Genomic DNA, 21,390 nt, shown 5'->3' with positions numbered 1-21,390 from the left:
TCATTACGCTAATTTGGAGAGGAGAGCTAATTTCGAACAAAGGAGACGCAAACGGGTGCCAAATTCAGCTTCAAAAACGAGAAATAATAATGAAAGTTCTAGTTTAAAAATACGAACGTGCAATCAAATTCTAGTTTTACCACTCGCCTTCTCATTGTTATTTGGGTTATATGTTATAAGGGAAAAAATTGGCAGATTTTTTCGGCTAGTCAGCTCTCCGATCATCCTTCGGTATTCTGGAGGGACTGGTAACTTGCTATGTAGTAGTTATTATTTGGGACTCGCCGGTGCTACGACTCTCAGGTGGTCACAGGATCGCCCCAACGGTTGCCCCAACTATATGGACCTTCAATACCTAGGCTGGAGTACAGAGAACCCTTCTAGGCCGAACGCATAGCAAAGACGCCTTCTGCCTACCGGGTTCGAACCAGAGTAAGCACCAATGAATTAGCGTGTGCTTCATCCAGGTTTTTGATTCATCTCGTACTCTAGGGTGAAAGAAAGTTTGTCGATTATGTATCCATCGATCTGAAATGTGTATCATGATAGAAGAATTTCTTAGTCCCTTTAAGAAGAAGAAGATAAAATTTAATTAACATCGTGGTTCATAACAAATACATCGTGTAGCAGTACGCTTGGTGCATGGTGCTTATGCTAATATTATTTACTGCGGTCTCGTTATTATTGTAGGTAAACTTGTTTTGTTCTCACGTACCTCGAGAACCGGCCTGGCTATGGTCTTATGTTGGGTATATTCCATCGGAATATTAGCAAGGAACAAAAGCACGGATCCAAACAATTCATCACTAATATTTTATCTAAAAATTGCAGCTTCAAATACGATGAGTATATACAAGATGAAAACAGAGCGATATTTACCGAAGATACCTTAAAGATTTTTTAAATTAAATAGATCCGTGGTAAAGTTTTGTTGGTAATGAATTTTGGAATTCATGCACACATACCGCTCCTGACTGAACAATTTTAACGGATACGTATGAAGCACACTTTAAAATCTAAGGAGATGTGTATTTCATCTAGACCGACCATTTTCCTATTCTCTAGGCAAATCGATCATTTAGTACCTGTAGCTTACCGTGGGAAACGAACATGCTTAAAGACCACAAATAAATCACGACCTAACATTATAAATAATAATAATAAATAAATATTGGACAACATCACATACATTACTCTGATCCCAATGTAAGTAGCTAAAGCACTTGTGTTATGGAAATCAGAAGTAACGACGGTACCACAAACACCCAGACCCAAGACAACGTAGAAAACTAATGAACTTTTTCTACATCGACTCGGCCGGGAATCGAACCCAGGACCTCGGAGTGGTGTACCCATGAAAACCGGTGTACACACTACTCGACTATGGAGGTCGTCAAAACATTCATGCGAATACAAAGTTTAAGGCTAATTAAATTTTCCATATTCCTATCGGGATTTTGTATTCGCTTTTTTGGACATTTATTTTATTATTCTATTTTGGTGCTTGGGTTTCATCGTTGTTTTAATCTGAGATATTTTGGAATATATATAATGATAAAGGCAATTATCATAAATAGTCCGGGCATCTAATGGTGTATTGTTAAATCTATGAAATAGTCTACCTAAAAGGATTTCGCCCAAAGTGGTAAATCTCAAGGAGTTGCTAATTACCTAGTATATATTAAATTGTCTAATCACAGGTGCACTGTTTACGTTCTCTCTCTCTCTCTTTCTCTCTCTCGCTATCTTTCTCTATGCCCTGCAGCCCGATATGATGAAAGCTTTACAAATAATATGATCTTATCTCAAATAAATAATGTATTATTTTTAAATTGTCGCGAACCAGCAGGATTTTCTTATGATGGAAAGTGACTGCCACCGCCCATGGACATCTGCAACACCAGGGCGTTTGCAGGTGTGTTGCCGGCCTTTAAATTTTTGTCTTGAGTTTGATGGCAATCTGACAAGACCACTGACCAAAGATCAGGCGTTCAGCCAACAAATTAACAAGGTTTTCGAGGCACACGGTCATTAAACATCATGAGTTTTTTAATTAATATTATTGTCATTATTATTTCTTCATTTTGAAATGTCACAGACGTAAAATGTTTTCCTCTCAGTGTCAGTTCCGCGGGTTTAAATATAAATTTTAAATTTCGAATTCACACGTTATATCGCCAAAATAGCGTAAGTAACATCACTGTAAGTTGCGTCCAAAGTTTTACCGTAATTTATGACGCCACTCTTTTTATTACCGAGAACTTTCGTTTTACGGGTTGTTTTTTGTTTACGTCTTGTTTATTAACTTTCAGTTTAAAGTTAGTGTAGTTTAATTTACACCTGAGTAATTTTTCGTTCAATATCAAACTGACCTTGTAGTAAGGCTTCAAAAATATATTAATTATCACAAATTTCATCATTTTGAAGTTTATCGTGTAGCAAAGTTGACGGTGACTGCCTTTTTATTTTTGTATTGTAACATTATTATTGTACTGAGATAGACTTGCTACAGTTACATTTATTGCATTTTATATATTTCGGAGCGTGGTTACTTTGGTTGTTGAGTTGGATAATTAATGAATCGAGTAGTTGGCAAGAATGTTTGATTTACTTTTAAGAGCGGGTCACCCCGAATGGAGTTGTAAGTGTCATGGCAACGCGAGTGGTTATGTTTTGACAGGCGATTCGAATGCGATGGTTGCTTGCAAACCCATTTGCTCTTAATCGAGATGAATTATTGTAATCCTTTAATATTATTGTGTTGTACGATTATTGAATCAATTAATACAGTGATTAGACGATATTAAATACGTTTTATTTTGTGAATATCTCCATTGCACGCCCACATAGTCTTACAAATGTCGGATCAATCCCCGAACCCAACTGTTCGGCATCCTGCTCCTTCGACATATATAATTATATTTTAACGTGTCTGCTTATTTTTTAATGTCAGATAGAATCAGAATCTAAATTTTAGGATTGCAAACAGGTTTTCACAACATTGGTAGTTGGACGGACGAATGGCCCACCTTATTGTAATCCACCATTTAGAACCATTGTCCATACATTGGTTCCGTGAGAAACTTTAACCATTCCAACCAACTAAAGTATCGCTTTTCATCTTGTTTTTCATTTAAATAATTGTATGGAATTTCATTGTAGCGTTGTGGTTTAACAACAGCTATACGATCTGAGAATATAATATCTGTATATCGTAGCTCAAAAACATCGAGACTTTAACATTGAGTAAGACGTTTTTTAGGCACACCCAAAGATTTATCCTCTAAATATTTAAGCCCTATAAAACTTTAATTTCCAGTCGATCCAGTAGTGCCTTATATGGGCAGTACCACGCCGTCTTTAGAAGATTCAAGTGTTTAACCAGTTCGCCATGTTAGCTGAATATATAGCGTAGGAATATGTAGAATGTACTTATATATTGAGCATCGAAAAGCGAGGAAAATGGTACGTAATAAATGTATATTGCGTTGTAAATATGGTTGAAGTATATAGTATTATCCCTGGCTCCTCCCACTAATTCTGGGAAAAGGGGATTTTTGAATTTACGCTGATGTTTAATGTTTTATTCCAATTTGTAAAAATAAGGTTATTGTGTGTATATATTAGTTTATATTTTTCAATTATATATTAAACAGCCGATATATTGATTATGCTTTTTGCAAGTCTGGGTAGGTACCACCAATTCACCACATAACCTACCGCCAAACAGAAATACTTAGTATTAATTGTTAGTTTTCTTCCACTAATTAAATGAATACTAATCGAATGTATTTTATTCAAGTAAACTTTACAATAAAGTATTTTCGAACCTTCAATATTTAAATACTACCACCGTTTCGAAACAAAGTCGAATTGAATTTACATATCTATTGTTCTTTAAAAGAGCCTAGATGGCCCAATGGTTAGAACGCGTGCATATTAACTTATGATTGCAGGCTCAAAACTAGGCAAGTACCACTGAATTTTCATAAGCTTAAATTGTGTGTTATAATTCATCTCGTACTTGGCGTTGAAGGAAGACATCGTTAGTAAACCTACATTTGTCTATTTTCCATGAAATTCTGCCACTTGTATACCCATCAACCCATATTGAAGTAGAGTGAAATAAGCTCCAAACCTTCTCATCAAAGGGGGGGAAGTTTTAACCCAGCAGTGGTACATTATCAGGCGATTACTTCTTCTTAAAAAAGTATTGGTTCATGTACAATTACAAACGTCAGTAACTGTTTTACAGTTATTTTACCTTAGTTTTTTTTAAGTGACGTTTATAGCCCACGCATACGGAAGAAGACAAAAGGAAAATTTTGAATAATCTATGATATTTATTATGGAGTCGCAATGAAATGGCGTTATGACTGTCGGTGCAGTTATCGGTGCGGTGTTATCGGAACTTTGGAATTAAAGTTAGTACACTAGCAGCTTATTTATTTGATTTAAATTCAATATTCGAATCTACATTTCATTTACTTTCAAAATTTACGAACTTACTTAACTTCTCTACTCAATTTTTCATCCCAAATTTCACTCTTTGGACACGATTTTTCAAAAAACTTTAAGATTTAATAGAAGTCTAAATATCAATTTCCGTATTACTATCATTAAAAATGATGAATTTCTTAACAAACCTTCAATCCCCAATTTAACTTACTAAAGAGACGGATTTTGATGCTCACCTACGTTTCATCAGCAATTCTTTTGACCAGTTTGACCCAATGGTGTTGACAAAATCCACGTCAAAGTAATAATTATTCTAGTAGGCTCATAAAGGTACTATTGAGTCGTCAAGTTATAAGTTTGAATTATATCCATTTAATTCCTGATACCAACTACCATTGGTTCGGAAAATAGATTCTAACGAGAACACCCGGCAAGACACTCAATAGTTAATATTTTCCGCTATTTTAATTACAAAGTACAATGAAACCAACATTGCATTGTATATTATTGAATCTTTTATTTTTTAATTATATTAAGCACATACAGTTAAATAAAATAGTGCTGTATTAATCTTTATTTATAAAAGCGAAGTATCACTCACTGATTATACTCACAATTTTAGAAAATTTAACACCTACAAATTTGACATTTGGCAGGTAGGTTTCTTATGGGATTTTACGAAACCACATCCCTAAGGGAGTAGAACGGAGGTTGGAAGTTTGTGATTTATAAATTTCGCGCGGGTAAATCTGATGCTTGTAGTGTATATCTAAATGTAAAAAATGTGTATGTTTATATCTCCTCCTTCTTCGTTTATAATTGTCATATAAGGTCTTATTTAAAATAATTCTGCATTATATCCATACTATTCTCTACCCCTACAAACATTCCCAGAGGGATGGCTGCTTAAAGTTTTATATCTTCATTTTATAGTTTCAAGTTTATTTATGAGTTAAATTTAATATATAATAGTTAAATACAAACCTCTCGAGAAGATTACATTAAGACTCCGAAAGCATCGCTTATATGAGTGCATTAAACTCGCAATAAATTTTCCGTATACATTAATGTGTATTGAAATTACTTAAGAGGAGTTAATGCTAAGTTTCTTCTTAGTTTTCAGATTCTGAACCATTACTTAATTTAGGATGGCATGCGGGCAAATGGGTTCATTCACTCGAAGGTTAGGGGTCGCTATTAATCAATAGTTATCTGTTATCAGATATTGGAAATTTAAGAAAATGTGCTGTTAAGTATAAAAAATAAATTATAATATCCATCTTATGTAAAATTCGACTGCCTTACTAACCTATTAAAACAAACTCAATCAGAGAAGTTTGTACAGCCTTTAACACTATACTTCTAAATTTAACGATTGTGGAAGATACTGAAATTTATAACATTAAAATACATTGAAACAATAATAAAAAAATTGAACTGTATATAAAAAAAAGTTAATTCAAGTAATAACAGTATTGAAAAGTGTCTAAGCTAGCACCTATACATCCTACACCCCTACAATAGCCATAACAGAGGTAACCCCATCATGGACAGTCTAAAAACATTCAGTTAAGAAATCCAAAATCCCAAAAAGGTAAACTGACAACTCAAAGACAACTGACACACAACAAGAAAGAAGAAAAGATAAAACAATAATCATTCTTTTTATTGTGACTCTGCCTCGAAATAAAAACACCAAACTACCAAACTCAAATCAAAGATAGGATACGACAAATGCATTAAAAGCTCGTCTGTGGAGTTCAAAAGCTCACCAGTACACTTAGTGCTCTTTAATGAAATATCTTTTGAAATTTTTCCGTTGAAAGTTTTCCGTTGTTGGTACTGACCAGTGAACTGAGTCAAAATTAGTACTAGAGGAGCCAAATATCCAACAGTGGGAGATAACAGGATTCTACTTCAAGCAAGTGTTTCGAATATCCAGAAATAGAACGGATACTTGTTAAGAGTATTTCAGCCATTTCCTTTGGCTACAATAGCCAACTTCTTGACACTAATCGTCGATAGAGGACACACGGACGTTGAAATTTTCTGATTAGAGAGAAAAAAAATTGGTCAATTTAAAATACACTAGGAGCAACAAGATTTCATCCATTTATTCTTATACAATAAACGAGTTCATTTAAGTGTTATCTGTACTAGAGGTTTAGTAAACGCTGATGTAATTTGTATACGTCATAATTTACTATACAATCCAAATATTATTTTTCACCGATGAGAGGATAGGGCTTGTTACTCTGCGATTTTTTTTTATTTTTATGATATCGGTTGGCGGACGAGCGTATGGACCACCTGATGGTAAGTGGTCACCACCGCCCATAGACAAAGACACTGTAAGAAATGTTAACCATTCCTTACATCACCTATGTGCCACCAACTTGTGCCTTTGATTACACTCGCTCACTCACCCTTCTAACCGAAACAACAATACAGAGTACTGCTGTTTGGCGGTAGAATATCTGATGAGTGGGTGGTACCTACCCAGACGAGAATGCACAAAGCCCTACCACCAAGTATTTATTGCCAAAAGTTAAAACGTCAAAACAAAGTTCACATGAGAAGTTAAACTATTTGTGGTGTTATCAAGGCATTTTATTTTATTACTTTCAACAATGACCAAGTGTTAATACATCTCTTTTTAACAGTCCGAGATACATTTCACCAGGAGTGAGATTAATCAGCTGTTGCTTGCAGTAATATACAGTAAATATTCCTCAGCTTAAGTATTAAGCAGCAGTAGCAGTATTAAGAGCCGAGATGGCCCAGTGGTTAGAACGCGTGCATCTTAACCGATGATTTCGGGTTCAAACCCAGGCAGGCACCACTGAAATTTCATGTGCTTAATTTGTGTTAATAATTCATCTCGTGCTCGGCGGTGAAGGAAAACATCGTGAGGAAACCTGCATGTGTCTAATTTCAACGAAATTCTGCCACATGTGTATTCCGCCAACCCGCATTGGAGCAGCGTGGTGGAATATGCTCCAAACCTTCTCCTCAAAGGGAGAGGAGGCCTTTATCCCAGCAGTGGGACATTTACGGGCTGCTAATGCTAAAAAAATGCTAATTCCTCAGCTGGAAGCCTTCTTTCCTTGTTAAATATTGGACCACGCTATTCAAAAATGTGTCGTATGATATTGTTGATAAGATTTAAAATATGAAGTTGTTTTGTAGTGACAATAATCCTGCTAAATTAAATATTCACGACATTATTTTTATTTAATGACCTATTAATTTTTTACAGTTTTAGTAGTGCCTCTGTGAGTGTGTCATTTCTGCATAAGAAGGTCCAATTGTAAGAGCTCATTCTATGGCGTTGTTTTATTCTAGTTTTGTAGGTGCACATTTTTTGACCTATAGCCGATAACTCACACCGCCATTTTCCTGATTATCTCCCATAGTTACGGAATGTTCCTAACGGTCAGGGTCCTAATGGACATAACTGAGATGTTACGCCCGTTTTCTCTGTAATTATAATCGATCGCTGACCTTTCATACGGTACTCAACCATATAAATTGATGTTGATGGGGGAATAAATAATGAATTCGTCTGATGAGCCACAAAGCCTTCCCCATACAAAGTAACGCAATATCATCCAACATATCTAAAATTTCCATTACATACATACATTAGCAGCCTGTAAATTTCCCACTGCTGGGCTAATGCCTCTTCATCTTTTGATGAGAAGGTTTGGAGCATATTCCACCATGCTGCTCCAATGCTTGTTGGTGGAATACACATGTGGACGAATTTCGTTGAAATTAGACATATGCAGGTTTCCTCTCGATGTTTTTCTCCACCGCCGAGCACGAGATGAATTATAAACACAAATTAAGCACATGAAAATTCAGTGGTGCCTGCCGGGTTTGAACCCGAAATCATCGGTTAAGATGCACGCGTTCTAACCACTGGGCCGTCTCAACGTGTTCTCTTCGCTTTGCAATCGCATATTTTACCTATAATATTCAAATCGAAATGCTATTTAAGCAGTCCACCCGTGTGTCCGATTTCGAATTGGCTGGAGTTCTTTTCTAAGAGGAAATTGCGCGGATGTAATTTTTTTTTTGTTGAAAACTTTCAGACACTGAAAACTTATCTCGGCGTTAAATAAAATATTTTTTTTTTAAAAGATTTCACAGCATAATTTTATAATCGCAGTTACGGTGTTCGGGGAACGTCAATGGAGTAAGAATTTTAATTTGTATTCGTTTAACATTTTGTACTTTTATCTTGAAGTGTTTATTGTTGCGAGGAAATTTTAACTGATTTATTTATCCGAAAGTATTTTTAATATGTATTGAATCCTTGTATATGTCTCAGGACATATACACGGATTCAATTTACTTGGTGGTAGGGCTTTGTGCAAGCCCGTCTGGATAGCTACCACCCACTCATCCGATATTCTACCGCCAAATAACAGTACACTGTATTGTTGTGTTCTGGTTAGAAGGGTGAGTGAGCCAGTGTAAGCACAGGCACAAGGGACATAACATCTTAGTTCCCAAGGTTGGTGGCGCATAGGTGATGTATGGAGTGGTTAATATTTCTTACAGCGCCTTTGTCTATGGGCGGTGGTGACCACTTACCATCAGGTGGCCCATATGCTCGTCCGCCAACCAAGGCCATAAAAACCTTTTTTTTGGGCTGGGCTGAGGTCCTTTATAAACTGTTTATTATGTCTCCGTTACTGTAATATATTTTATATTTTGGGCTCTTAACAATGTTAATTGCTATGTAATTAAAACTTACACGAACGAAATCTAGTCCGTCTAAAGTGTGTAAAATTAAACTTCCTGTTTTCATTCATTTTGTGAGAAAAACTTTTCGTACGCTATTTTAATTACTTTTCGAGTGGACTCGTTTTTACAAAAAAGCTTAATATATATTTTTTTTTTACACGCTTAATTATTTAACGGATTGTCCACAATTTTTTAACGTATAAAAGTTTTTTTAAATTACATAAATTTTTGTTGTGCTCGGCGGTGAAGGAAAACATCGTGACGAAACCTGCATGTGTCTAATTTCAACGAAGTTCTGCCACATGTGTGTTCCGCCAACCCGCATTGTAGTGGTGGTGGAATATGCTCCAAACCTTCTCCTTAAAGGGAGAGGAGGCCTTTAGCCCAGCAGTGGCGATATTTACAGGCTGCTAATGCTAAAAAAGATTTTTGTTGGATATATCTGCATTTGAAGCATTGTGTTTCGGTGTGAAGGTTGAGTGGATCGTATCTACATACACAAGGGACATATCTTTTTAGTTCCCAAAGTTGGCGGTGCGTTGGTGATAGGAAAGTGTCAATATTTTCAACAGCTCCAATGTATATGGGCAATGGGCCCTTATTATCAGATAGCACATTTGACCGTCCGTCTTCCGTTGTCATAAATAGATTAATTAGTGAAATGACGATTACGAGATTGCACATATATATTTGAATTAAATAAAAATTGATTTTTGAACTACAATATAATAGCTAAAGATATAATTTTAACATAATATGATTTGATTTCATGGTTATATTATTATCAATATAATATAATACATGGTCAGCATAATCACTTTTTTTCACTGGAAAAATGCTCTCACGTGTTTCTCCCACATGAAGCTAAAGCTGGTGCTGAGAACGCCTCGTGCGCCCCAGCGGTACGAGGTCGCTTGCGCAGGCTACCGCGACGCTTCGGCGGCTAGCCGCTTTTACGGGCCTTCACGCTAAAGAAGTTCCCGGGCTAGATAACCCCCTACTCCCATCGAAGCTTACAGCGGGGGGATAGTACGGTACTGACTTTACCTGTCTGTCTGTTGCTCTTTCAAGGCCATACCACTGAACCAAATTTGTTGGATTCTTGTATAAAGCTGCAACTCTAAGGAAGAAGCTGCCAGCTGAAGCAAGAACATAGGCTTTCATTTTATGCCTGCACCTGACAACCAACCCCTGAACCAAGCAAGGCTGTAGGCAACTGGCATAGTAACGAGGAGCTTGAGTGGAGACCGTCTTGATAAAGAAAAAGTCCTCAGTCTAAATGAAATGATGGCATATGCAAGATGGTTAGTTACTGGTGCTTGCAAAATAAGAGTGTATGCGACAGTGGAGGACTTGAGCTGATGAAGATGATAATGACAATAAAATAATGTAAACATTACGCACCGTTCCGTGGCTTTACACTTGCAACCTGGAAATAAAAATAAAAACATTGTTAAATTTTCATAATTATTTTTATTTACATAAAATTTTATGAATACATGTAACGTTGTTTATATATCAAAAACAGCGAGGTCCATTTGCTTATGTCCCATCTGGACAATTTTTTTTTTTTCGCTCGTGGAACCTGTCTTTTATTTATTTATTTATTTATTTATTTATTTATTAGATAATCCAACAGTTTCAATACACAACTTTTTACTTAAAATATAATATATCAATTACTAAAAACCAAAATAGGATTACACCGTTTGTTCTATAATATATTCTTTTACAAACTAGAAGACAATCTTAAGAAAATTTACAAAAAATTAAGTTGAGAATCTAATTGAATGAGAATTGTTGTGTGTGTGTGCGTGTGTGTGTGTGTGTGTGTGTGCGCGTGTGTGTGTGTGCGTGTATGTGTGTGCGCGTGTGTGTTGGTGCGTGTGTTTTAACTAACTGCATCTTTACTTTTCAGTGTTTTTTTTAAAGTTGTTTTTGATATGTTGAACAAATCTATTTCTGAATATGACTCATTGTATGTGTTGACTATACGGCTAAGGATAGAATTACGTGCATAATTTGTATGTACTTTAGGTGTATAAAATAGTTCTGTGTGACGGGTACGACGATTGGGTACTCTGAAATATAAAGCACTGACCAAGTCGTTACAATCTATATGTCCAGCTAGTATATCGTATAACATATACATATCACATTGCCGACGTCTGATTTCTAAAGCTTCTATTTTATAATGTTTACAGGTTTCTGTATAATTTTTATATTCTCTAAAATCCACAAAGCACAGGAATCTTAAAAAATGTTTTTGTATCGCTTCTAGTTTATCCCTATACTTTGAATAATTTGGTGACCATATGCTACAGCAGTACTCTAAAACACTTCGAACGTATGAAAAATATAACATTTTTATGGAATCAACATCAGTAAATGTTTTGCATACACGTTTAATATAGCCTAGTTGTTTATAGGCTTTGTCAGTTATAATTTCTGTATGTTCTGTCATCAGTAATTTATGATCCAACTGAATTCCAAGATCTCTCACAGTGTTTACCTTTTGAATGGGGTCATTATCTATGTAATAGACAAATTCAATATTTTTTACTTTTCTTGAAAATGTTATATTTACTGTTTTTTTAATGTTGACGAGTATTTTATTTTCTTTGTAGAAATTGGAAAGACTATTTAAGTCATGCTGCAATTCCACACAATCCGAAATATTATTTATAGCCTTATAGATTTTCTTATCGTCTGCAAATAGTAAGAAACGAGAATATTTGAAACATCTATATATGTCGTATAAATAAGAGTTGTATAATAATGGGCCTAGAAGAGAACCCTGTGGGACACCTGAGGTTGCGTGTACAAAATCACTACGAGCACTGCCTATGACAACAGCTTGCTGTCTTTTTGATATATACGAGCAAAACCATCTATGTAAATCGCCCTTGATTCCGAGAGCTTGAAGCTTTTGTAGTAAAATCACATGATCTACCCGGTCAAACGCCTTCTGAAAATCCGTGTATATCACATCTACTTGTTGTTTTTTATCCATAGCCATATGAACAAAATTGGTAAAGACAGATAGATTTGTTTGTGTTGATCGCTTAAGCATGAAGCCGTGTTGCTCTAGTGGAATTGATTTATGGATAGTTGGTGCAATTGCATTGTAAATCACTCGTTCAAAAATCTTGCTTATAGTATTCAATATTGAAATAGGCCTATAATGTTCTATTTTGTGTCTTGCTCCTGTTTTATGGATTGGTATTATAAGTGCATCTTTCCATTGGGTTGGAAAAGCTCCAAATTCATTGACAGATTTGTCAAATATGATTGATAGTGGGTCTGCTAGGTTATTTGCACATTTTACATAGAATATAGCTGGTATTCTGTCAGTTCCTGCTCCTTTATTTATATCTAGAGCTTTAAGTATTTTGAGAACTAGTCCTTTATTTACATTAAGATTACAAATAGTATCGTCCGCATAAGATATTGGGACATGATTTTTATCGTTATTATGGTTCTGTTTTTCAAAAACGCTTTCAAAAAATTCACTAAATCCCACACATATTTCTGTAGGATTGTTAAACTGACGGTCACCTAAGGAAAGGGAACTTGGATAACCGCTTTTGTTGTTTCTTAAGTATTTTTGATACCGCCAAAAAAGATTTGGATCTTTTTTGATGTCATTCTGCATTTTTGTTTTAAATTTCTTGTAGTAATAATCTTGTAATTTCTTTTGTCTTCTTCGTAATAAGGAAAATTCGTCGTAGTCTCTAGGATTCTTAAATGATTTCCAACGAGCATGAGCTTTTAGTTTTTCTTGAATGATATGGATTAATGATTTGTTATACCAAATAGGATAGTGACAAGAAAACCTTTCTGTAACAACCGGTACATGTTCATTTATTATGTTGTTGATAGTTTCATAAAATTTATCAACTATTACATCTATTGAATCACCTCTCAATATATTTTGCCAATTTAATTTATTGAGAACTTCATTTATAACACTGTAGTCAGCTTTCTTAAACTTCATTTTACTCAAAGGTGGTTTCGAAAGTTGTTTTAGAAGCAAATCAGAAGCGTCAATTTCTAAACAGGGATGATATTTGTCCTCAGTGACTAAAATTTGATCAGATTTTTGAACATTTAAATAGATGTTGCTAAAAATTAAGTCTAGAGTGTTATTACTCGCATTTGGTATTTGATTAAATTGTGTTAGGTTAAAAGAGCTACATGTTTCGATGAAATCACTTGATACAGTCCGCAATAATGTTGATCCGCGATTAAGATATAATGGCCCTTCACTCTTCCAATCAATATTAGGGAGGTTAAAGTCACCAGTGATTATAAAATACTCTTCAGATTTAGATGTTAAAATTGAGGACAAAGAATTTGTTATGGTCTCTAGCCTTTTTACTTGGTAATCATCTGGTGGTATATAAAATAAGCCTATATTAAGATTGTGGTTATTTCCAATTACGCTTTTGGGTATTGTTATCCAAATGGATTCAACTCCAGCACATCTCCAATCCGATCTCTCCTGTGCCCTTAGTATGGATTTTGTACATATCATTACTCCACCTCCATCAAGTTTGTTTGATGTTTTGTTACTTCTATCTGCGCGAAAAATGTCGTACCTACTGTCACATAGCTCTCTCATATAAAATCCGCTTTTAAGCCAGGTTTCGGTTACAAGCAACACCTCGTAGTCATTTTGAAGAATATTTAGTCGGAATTGATCTGTTTTTGTTCGTAATCCACGAACATTTTGATACAACAACTGAAATGGTTTATTCATAAAGTAAATAGCTTAATAGTTTCTTAATTAAATTAATAATTTATAGTAATAATAATAAAAGTAAGCATTAATAGTAATCATTAGTTTTAAGACACAATATAATAATCTAGAGATTTGTTCAGCAGTCCATATAGTTACGGTCGATCTTATAAATTGTGTTGTTACTTTGTAAAAGAGTGTAGTGTAGGTCAGTATTGTGTATGGTGTATATATAGTGTAGGTGTGTGTAATTATGTGTAGTTTTAGTTTAGATTCCCATTTAGGTTCGTTAACAAAAAAATGTACTTTAAGTTCACAATCTTGGAAATTAATTATATATATTAAGATACAGTAAAACAATCTCAAAAGTACCTTACATCTAATTATTATTTGATTTTTCTTAAATCTTTTTCTGAATTTATAGCCAATACAGGGCATTCCTCGTTTTTTCTTAAAAAAATATTGCAGTTACGAACCCAAACAAATCGATATGCTTTTTCTGCTGCAAGTGTTTTTGTTTTCCTAAACAATTCTTTATTAATAGGTGTTAAGTGTTCATTAACAAAAAATTTTCGTGGATCGCCGTTAAGTCCAATATTTGTGGTGTCGATGCCTCTGCATTTTCTTAAGCCTGATAGTATGGAGTCCTTTAAGTCGCGACTTCTTAGTTTGACAACAAGCGACTTAGGTCTTCCCGTTTTTTGCTGCAATGGTTGTACACGGGTGGCAAATTCAATCTCTTCGGCCCTTAAATTAACTCCTGCATATTTAGCGATCTTCATGACTATGTCACGAAGTGCTTCGCCTTTGGTTTCTGGTAGACCCATTATCTCAAGATTTGCCATTCGAGACCACTGCTGTTGTTTATTAGTCTGAGCTTTTAATGAATGAAATTAATGAAAGAAATGGTTGTACACGGGTGGCAAATTCAATCTCTTCGGCCCTTAAATTAACTCCTGCATATTTAGCGATCTTCATGACTATGTCACGAAGTGCTTCGCCTTTGGTTTCTGGTAGACCCATTATCTCAAGATTTGCCATTCGAGACCACTGCTGTTGTTTATTAGTCTGAGCTTTTAAATCTGAAATTTCGGTCTCCGATTTTAGTACTAAAGATTCCAGTTCAATGTACCTTTCTTCCAAAGCATTGTATTCCCTTCGTAGATTACTATGTGATTCTTCTAATTTTTTAAATTCGGAAAATATTTCCTTTTTTATTTCAGCCATTAAAGATTCTTTCAGTTCATTCATTATAGATTCCATTGCAGATTTTAAGCGTTTGTCGATGATAGATTCACATTGAATTAAGAAGTCTGGTGACCCAAGCTTTTCAGGTGTAGCCAGAATATGCTGATCCGTTTTATTCGCTGGAGATGAGTATGAAGGCGACCGAGACAAGGATTTAGACTGATAAGTAACATCGGCACCCATCCGTAGTTGTTTTTTAGGTTTGCTTGAGTATAGACTTGTGTTATCGGGGAAACTATCAGTATTTTTTTTCTGTGGTTCTTGTTGACACGATGTACACTTCCATTGTGCTCTAGTCGTTGTCAAATCCTTGACTGGCTTTATACAATCAATATGATAATACTGGGAACACATAGTACATTTAATTCTTTTTTGAGTCATTGCGATGTTGTTATTACAGATTTTACATAGAAAGGCCATATTAATAGTTGTATTTTTCAACACTAAGAAAATTATAAAAATATCTAAATATCGGTTTTGTCGAGGTTCGAACCCGGTGCGGTCGGTTTCTTCGCTGTTTCGCAAGCCACGACGCCAGCAAGCTTATAGCGCTTCGAGTCGAATATGTTGTATTGTATCTCAACGATTCAAGCTATTTATAAAGTATATGTAGGTAGTTTAGTAGAATGTCATTGCACTAAGTTTTAATCGATGAGTTCACTTTAAATATTCACTAATTTCACTTGTTTTACGTTCGCTACCGACTGTTATTTTATTTGCAAAATCTGCATATAGCCACTTTTTAACGATTTAGCACAATTTTATTACTCAAATGTCGTTATTCTAAAATTTTACAATTTTTAAACACGAGAGGTTCTTTGAACGTCTTTCTAGTTTGTATACCCACACTAATATATGTCTTTTTTTGGAAATTAAAGTATCATAAGTTACTACTTAAAAAGTGATGGTCTTGTCAATATAATATAAATTAAATAAAATAAATTAAATAAATATTGGACAACATCACATACATTACTCTGATCCCAATGTAAGTAGCTAAAGCACTTGTGTTATGGAAATCGGAAGTAACGACGGTACCACATACACCCAGACCCAAGACAACATAGAACTAATGAAATTTTTCGTCGTCTCGGCCGGGAATCGAACCCGGGACCAGGGAGTAGCGAACCCATGAAAACCGGTGTACACACTATTCGACCACAGAGTATATATAAACAGGTTCAGCTGTTCCGGGAATAACCCGAAACTAACAGACAGACAGATATACTGTCAGTAGGGCAAAATAAAAAAATGGTTTTTTTCTTGTTAAATAAAAATTCACACAGCCACTTAAATTTTATTTATTTGTACGGATAAAAAATATCAACACATAAAATAACATCTATACTAATATTATAATTATGCGAAAGTAAGTCACTGAACCGATTTTAACAAAATTTGGTATGAAGCAAACTGTCAACAAAGGACATAGTCAACTTATTTATACCTAAAACCTACAAGCCCCAAAACAAGGACAAAGCTGCGGGCGAGAATTAGTTTAACTTTTTTATAAATTACATCTTACCTCTCATTAATAAAGAATATTGCAAAGTCAATCTTTAGAGCTTCATCTCCAAACTAGTTCATAGCAATCGTAAATTTAGTTTTATTGGTCAATCCAGCACATCAATCTAAACGAGACGTACCCATAAACTGTTGATTTAGATATTATAAAACATAAGGCCGAGAGATGAGACGAGATAGCCCAGTGGGTAGAACGCGAGCATCTTAACCAATGATTACGGGTTCAAACCCAGGCAGGAACCACTGAATTTGCGGTGAAGGAAAACATCGTGTGGAGACCTGCGTGTGTCTAATTTCAAAGAAATTCTGCCACATGTATATCCAACCCGCATTGGAGGTGTAGTGGAATATGCTCCAAACCTCCTCAAAGGCAGCCTTAGCCCAGCAGTGGGAAATTTACAGGCTGTTAATGTATGTTAAAACATAAGGTAACTAATTGATAGCTATCATCCATTATTCTAACGCAACAGCAACTTGTGTTTTGTGTTTTGGTTTGAAGGATGAGCAGGATCGGATTTAAAGGTCTGGAGATCCTGGGCTACAAAGGAGTGGAGTCCCTGGGGAAACAGGGAAATGGAGGCCCCTAAATATTATTTTACAAATTAAATTTCATATGTTTTTATGTATGTAAAAATATGTTAAAACAGTAATGTAAGTGACTGTAGATATGTAAACATAACTCGTAGGAATCTCTATTGTGGAGGCCCCTCTCTTGCGGAGGCCCTAGGGCATATGTCCCGGTTGCCCACTCCTAAATCCGGTCCTGAGGATGAGTGAGCCAGTGTACACGGACAGGACATAAATAAGCTTACAAGATTGGCCATTACATTGGCAATGTAAGGAATGGTTAATATTTCAGAACCAATCTAAATACTTAAGCCTACCTATTTGCAATAAAAAAATAATCCTTTAAAGATTCAGGGGAATTATTTGTTAAATTTATTGGCCCAAGCGTTCGAGTTCCTTATTCAAGTCACTCCACCGTTAAAACTTTGACTATTTCAGGTCAATTGCCTACAAGGAGCGTTGCGCAAAATTTATCCCTGGTAAAAGTTTTAATTGTGGTCGAGTTGTCGTCGGTTGTAATGACCGACATTCATATTTTGCTCTTCCAAAATTTTGTAACAGTATAATTATAAGTTACTTTAATTACGCGCTCAGAGCTCATGATTGTAAAAATATGGCGTCTATATATTTGATGCTTATTAATCAAATGAAAACATACATTATTCAAGTAGGCATTACATTATTACAAGCACTTTTGAATCGTCATTTAACAAACTATTTAAAGTAAAGCTACCACCGGTTCGGAATATTGATTCTACCGAGAAGAACCGGCAAGAAACTCAGTAGCTACTCTTTTTCAACATCTAAAAATACTGTCATGTTAGTTAAATACAATTATATATGTATGTTATGCCTGGAAGTCAACAAGCATTTTTTGTCATCAATATAATCTTGTATCGAATAATATGCCTTCTTTACCGATGTGTTTTTTACAAATGAATTGAATCTATGAAAAAGGATTCAAGTAATTCGAACTATTGGAAAGATTTTTAACAATTCGTTCACTGATTTAAACGTATAAAAGCAAAACGTATATATTCAAGCAAATTTATCACAGACAATATCTTTACATGACTTTCATAACACGATTTTATTTATGGTAAACCATCTCCTTCAGTGAAACTTCTTTAGATTCGCTGTGATTCGAAACTCGATGAAATGAAATGCGTCAAATAAGGCTCAAAAATACTTTATATTATTATCAAATAAAGTGATTCCATCGTTTGTGCATTGGACTACTTTTTCTTGTACTGTAATATCTTTAAGAAATTGTTTATAAAATACAAGAGGTTTTTTTTTATTTTAAATAATTAAAATATATATATATTTAAATAATACTGCATTTTTTGACTGTATCTATTAACCAATATTCGCCCATATATACTAATATTATAAATGTGAAAATATTCAAGGTGTGTACCATTGAAGTATGTTTGGCAGACCATAATTATACGACCACTTACCATCAGGTGGAATGACTCCATTTCGGTGTATATATAAAAAAAAATTATGCGCCTGAGAAGTTATACTTCTTAATAATATCGTGCAAATTATTAGTCACAATATATTAATAATAATCCACATATCCATACTAATATTATTAAGAGATACAGTTTGTTTGCATGTGAGGCCTAATTTCCGGAACCAATGGTAGAAAGCTTGATATTTCTGGTTCTGCATATTCGTCATGTAGTTTTCATGTCAGTCTTAGCGTGTGACTCAACTCATTATTATTACATAGCTCGCTAAAAGAAGTTTACTTTAAAAAAAAGGTTTTAACTCAATATATATAAGAAAAACACGTGCCCGGAAATGATTATTTTAATAGTTGAAAACCGTTTGATTGTTAAATTAGTAATATTTAGTGAATTTAGAGATGTTAAATTAGTCTGAAATATTTTACCGTCCATAAATAGGTGTTATATTGAGTGAATAGTTCCCCCACCCATTTTCGTTATAAAACGCCGAACGCCCGCCGGTATCCAGAGGGTTGTTCGAGTCGTCGAAGCGGTCGGACCTCGGACCTCCTCAGCTTGGAATAAATTAAAGAAGAATATTTCCTGCGTTTAACTTCATACCTTCGAGGATGGACACAAATCCGAATCCTGATATTCGTGACGTCAGCAATGCTGACGTCATGATTTTTAAAAAACAAGCTGGGAGAAACCTCCTCCGTCATATATAACAGACAGTTTCGTACAAAAACAATATTCAATTACATGAAATTATGAAATATCTAAAGCATAAAACAGATGGTGAGGCAGCCTTACGGCTCGAGTTCAAACATTTTAATACAGGAAGCGGAGGTTTGATTCGATACATTTTAAAGTATAATTCTGTTTGCATTTTAACGTTCGGAATTAGAAAACATTGTTCAAAGTTGGGAATTCCCGTTCGGTATTTATAATTTTTAATGTTGCTGGTTTGAAATTTACACAATTTCTATTTTAATTAATAAAGTACGAATGGTAACACTATATTTGAGTTATTGACGTACTATTTTATACGTTTTGTATTGATGTAGATTTTAATTTGAATCGAAATATTGAACCCAAAATCATCGGTTAAGATGCACGCGTTCTAACCACTGGGCCATCTCGGCTTAGTGGTAGAATGCTCGCCTGCCAAATATTATATGTATCTTAACCGCATTGCATCTTAACCGATGATTTCGGGTTCAAGCCCAGGCAGGCACCACTGAAATTTCATGTGCTTAATTTGTGTTTATAATTCATCTCGTGCTCGGCGGTGATGGAAAACATCGTGAGGAAACCTGCATGTGTCTAATTTCAACGAAATTCTGCCACATGTGTATTCCGCCAACCCGCATTGGAGCAGCGTGGTGGAATATGCTCCAAACCTTCTCCTCAAAGGAAGAGGAGGCCTTTATCCCAGCAGTGGGACATTTACGGGCTGCTAATTATATGTAATCATAGTTAAAATGTGTAAAATAAATGATTCACAAGGGCTCGCATGAGATTACTTGAATAAAGTATATCTTGGTTTAATTTGCAGAAAGCCACTCTTTGAGATCACTGTTACAGCCGAAATTCGGCCAGGTATACTATTTATTGAATTCATTCATTGACGAATTACTGTACTTACTATGAATATGCCATTTGTCTGGCACTCATAAATAAATAATATTGGACAACATCACATACATTACTCTGATCCCAATGTAAGTAGCTAAAGCACTTGTGTTATGGAAATCAGAAGTAACGACGGTACCACAAACACCCAGACCCAAGACAACATAGGAAACTAATGAATTTTTTCTACATCGACTCGGCCGGGAATCGAACCCGGGACCGCGGAGTGGCGTACCCATGAAAACCGGTGTACACACTACTCGACCACGGAGGTCGTCAAACATACTCATAGACTTCGATCTCCTAAAACGCACCCACAATTGTACATGGACTTCAAAGCGTTTGGCACAAACACCTCGATATTAAAATATCGAATCGATCGAAAATCGGTTGCAATATTCGAAAGATGTTTGAATGAATATAGATATCAACTTTGTCGCTACTTTAAAATACGTTCAAGAAAATGGAAAATATTTTCCCGGTCAAGTGTTATGGAGTGCATACTCAATATAGATATATCTCTATCTATCAGTAAATACGAACGTAACTATGCTATGAATGGTAGTCTTTCACTTGTATGTGGTATATATGTAATTGACTTTGTGGTATGGCTTTGTACAAGCCCGTCTGGATAAATACCAAAACATAGTATTGTTGTGTTCCGGCTTAGAGGATGGTTGATGGTAGAACTACAGGCACATGTCACGACAGTTGGAAGTCAGCAAGGTAAAGGTTAGTATTTCTTGCAGTGCGACTTTCTATGGGCGGTGGTGACATTGTGACTCATTCGCAAATAAAAAAAACAAGCTGTACGCGCGAGAGAAAAGTGGACTGTATTTTTGGTATAAAAGGGTGTTACCTCAAAACTCTGGGCTCGGTGAAGACACGTTCTTCTTGGGAGCGCTCCCTTGGTCTTCATACACTCGAAGAACACAGCCAAAGGGATGGGTGATATTATAGGAGAAGGATAAGTCCGTTACACAAGCTAATTTCAAAAGCGCGGCG

General features: G+C 35.2%; 1 protein-coding gene across 1 annotated transcript in view; it reads right to left on the bottom strand.

Annotated features, from left to right (window-relative positions):
* Positions 1 to 21,390, bottom strand: part of LOC125073445 — a 244,942-nt gene that overhangs the window by 84,372 nt on the left and 139,180 nt on the right. The window contains exon 4 of the mRNA XM_047684276.1: positions 10,618 to 10,642. The gene's annotated coding sequence lies outside the window, so the exon portion shown is untranslated. The remainder of the gene's footprint in view (positions 1 to 10,617; positions 10,643 to 21,390) is intronic.

This window comes from Vanessa atalanta, chromosome 24 (genome assembly GCF_905147765.1).
Source record: "Vanessa atalanta chromosome 24, ilVanAtal1.2, whole genome shotgun sequence".
Lineage (NCBI taxonomy): Eukaryota > Metazoa > Arthropoda > Insecta > Lepidoptera > Nymphalidae > Vanessa > Vanessa atalanta.
The sequence above is the reverse complement of the archived record's forward strand: the minus strand, read 5'-3'. Positions and strand labels throughout refer to the sequence as shown.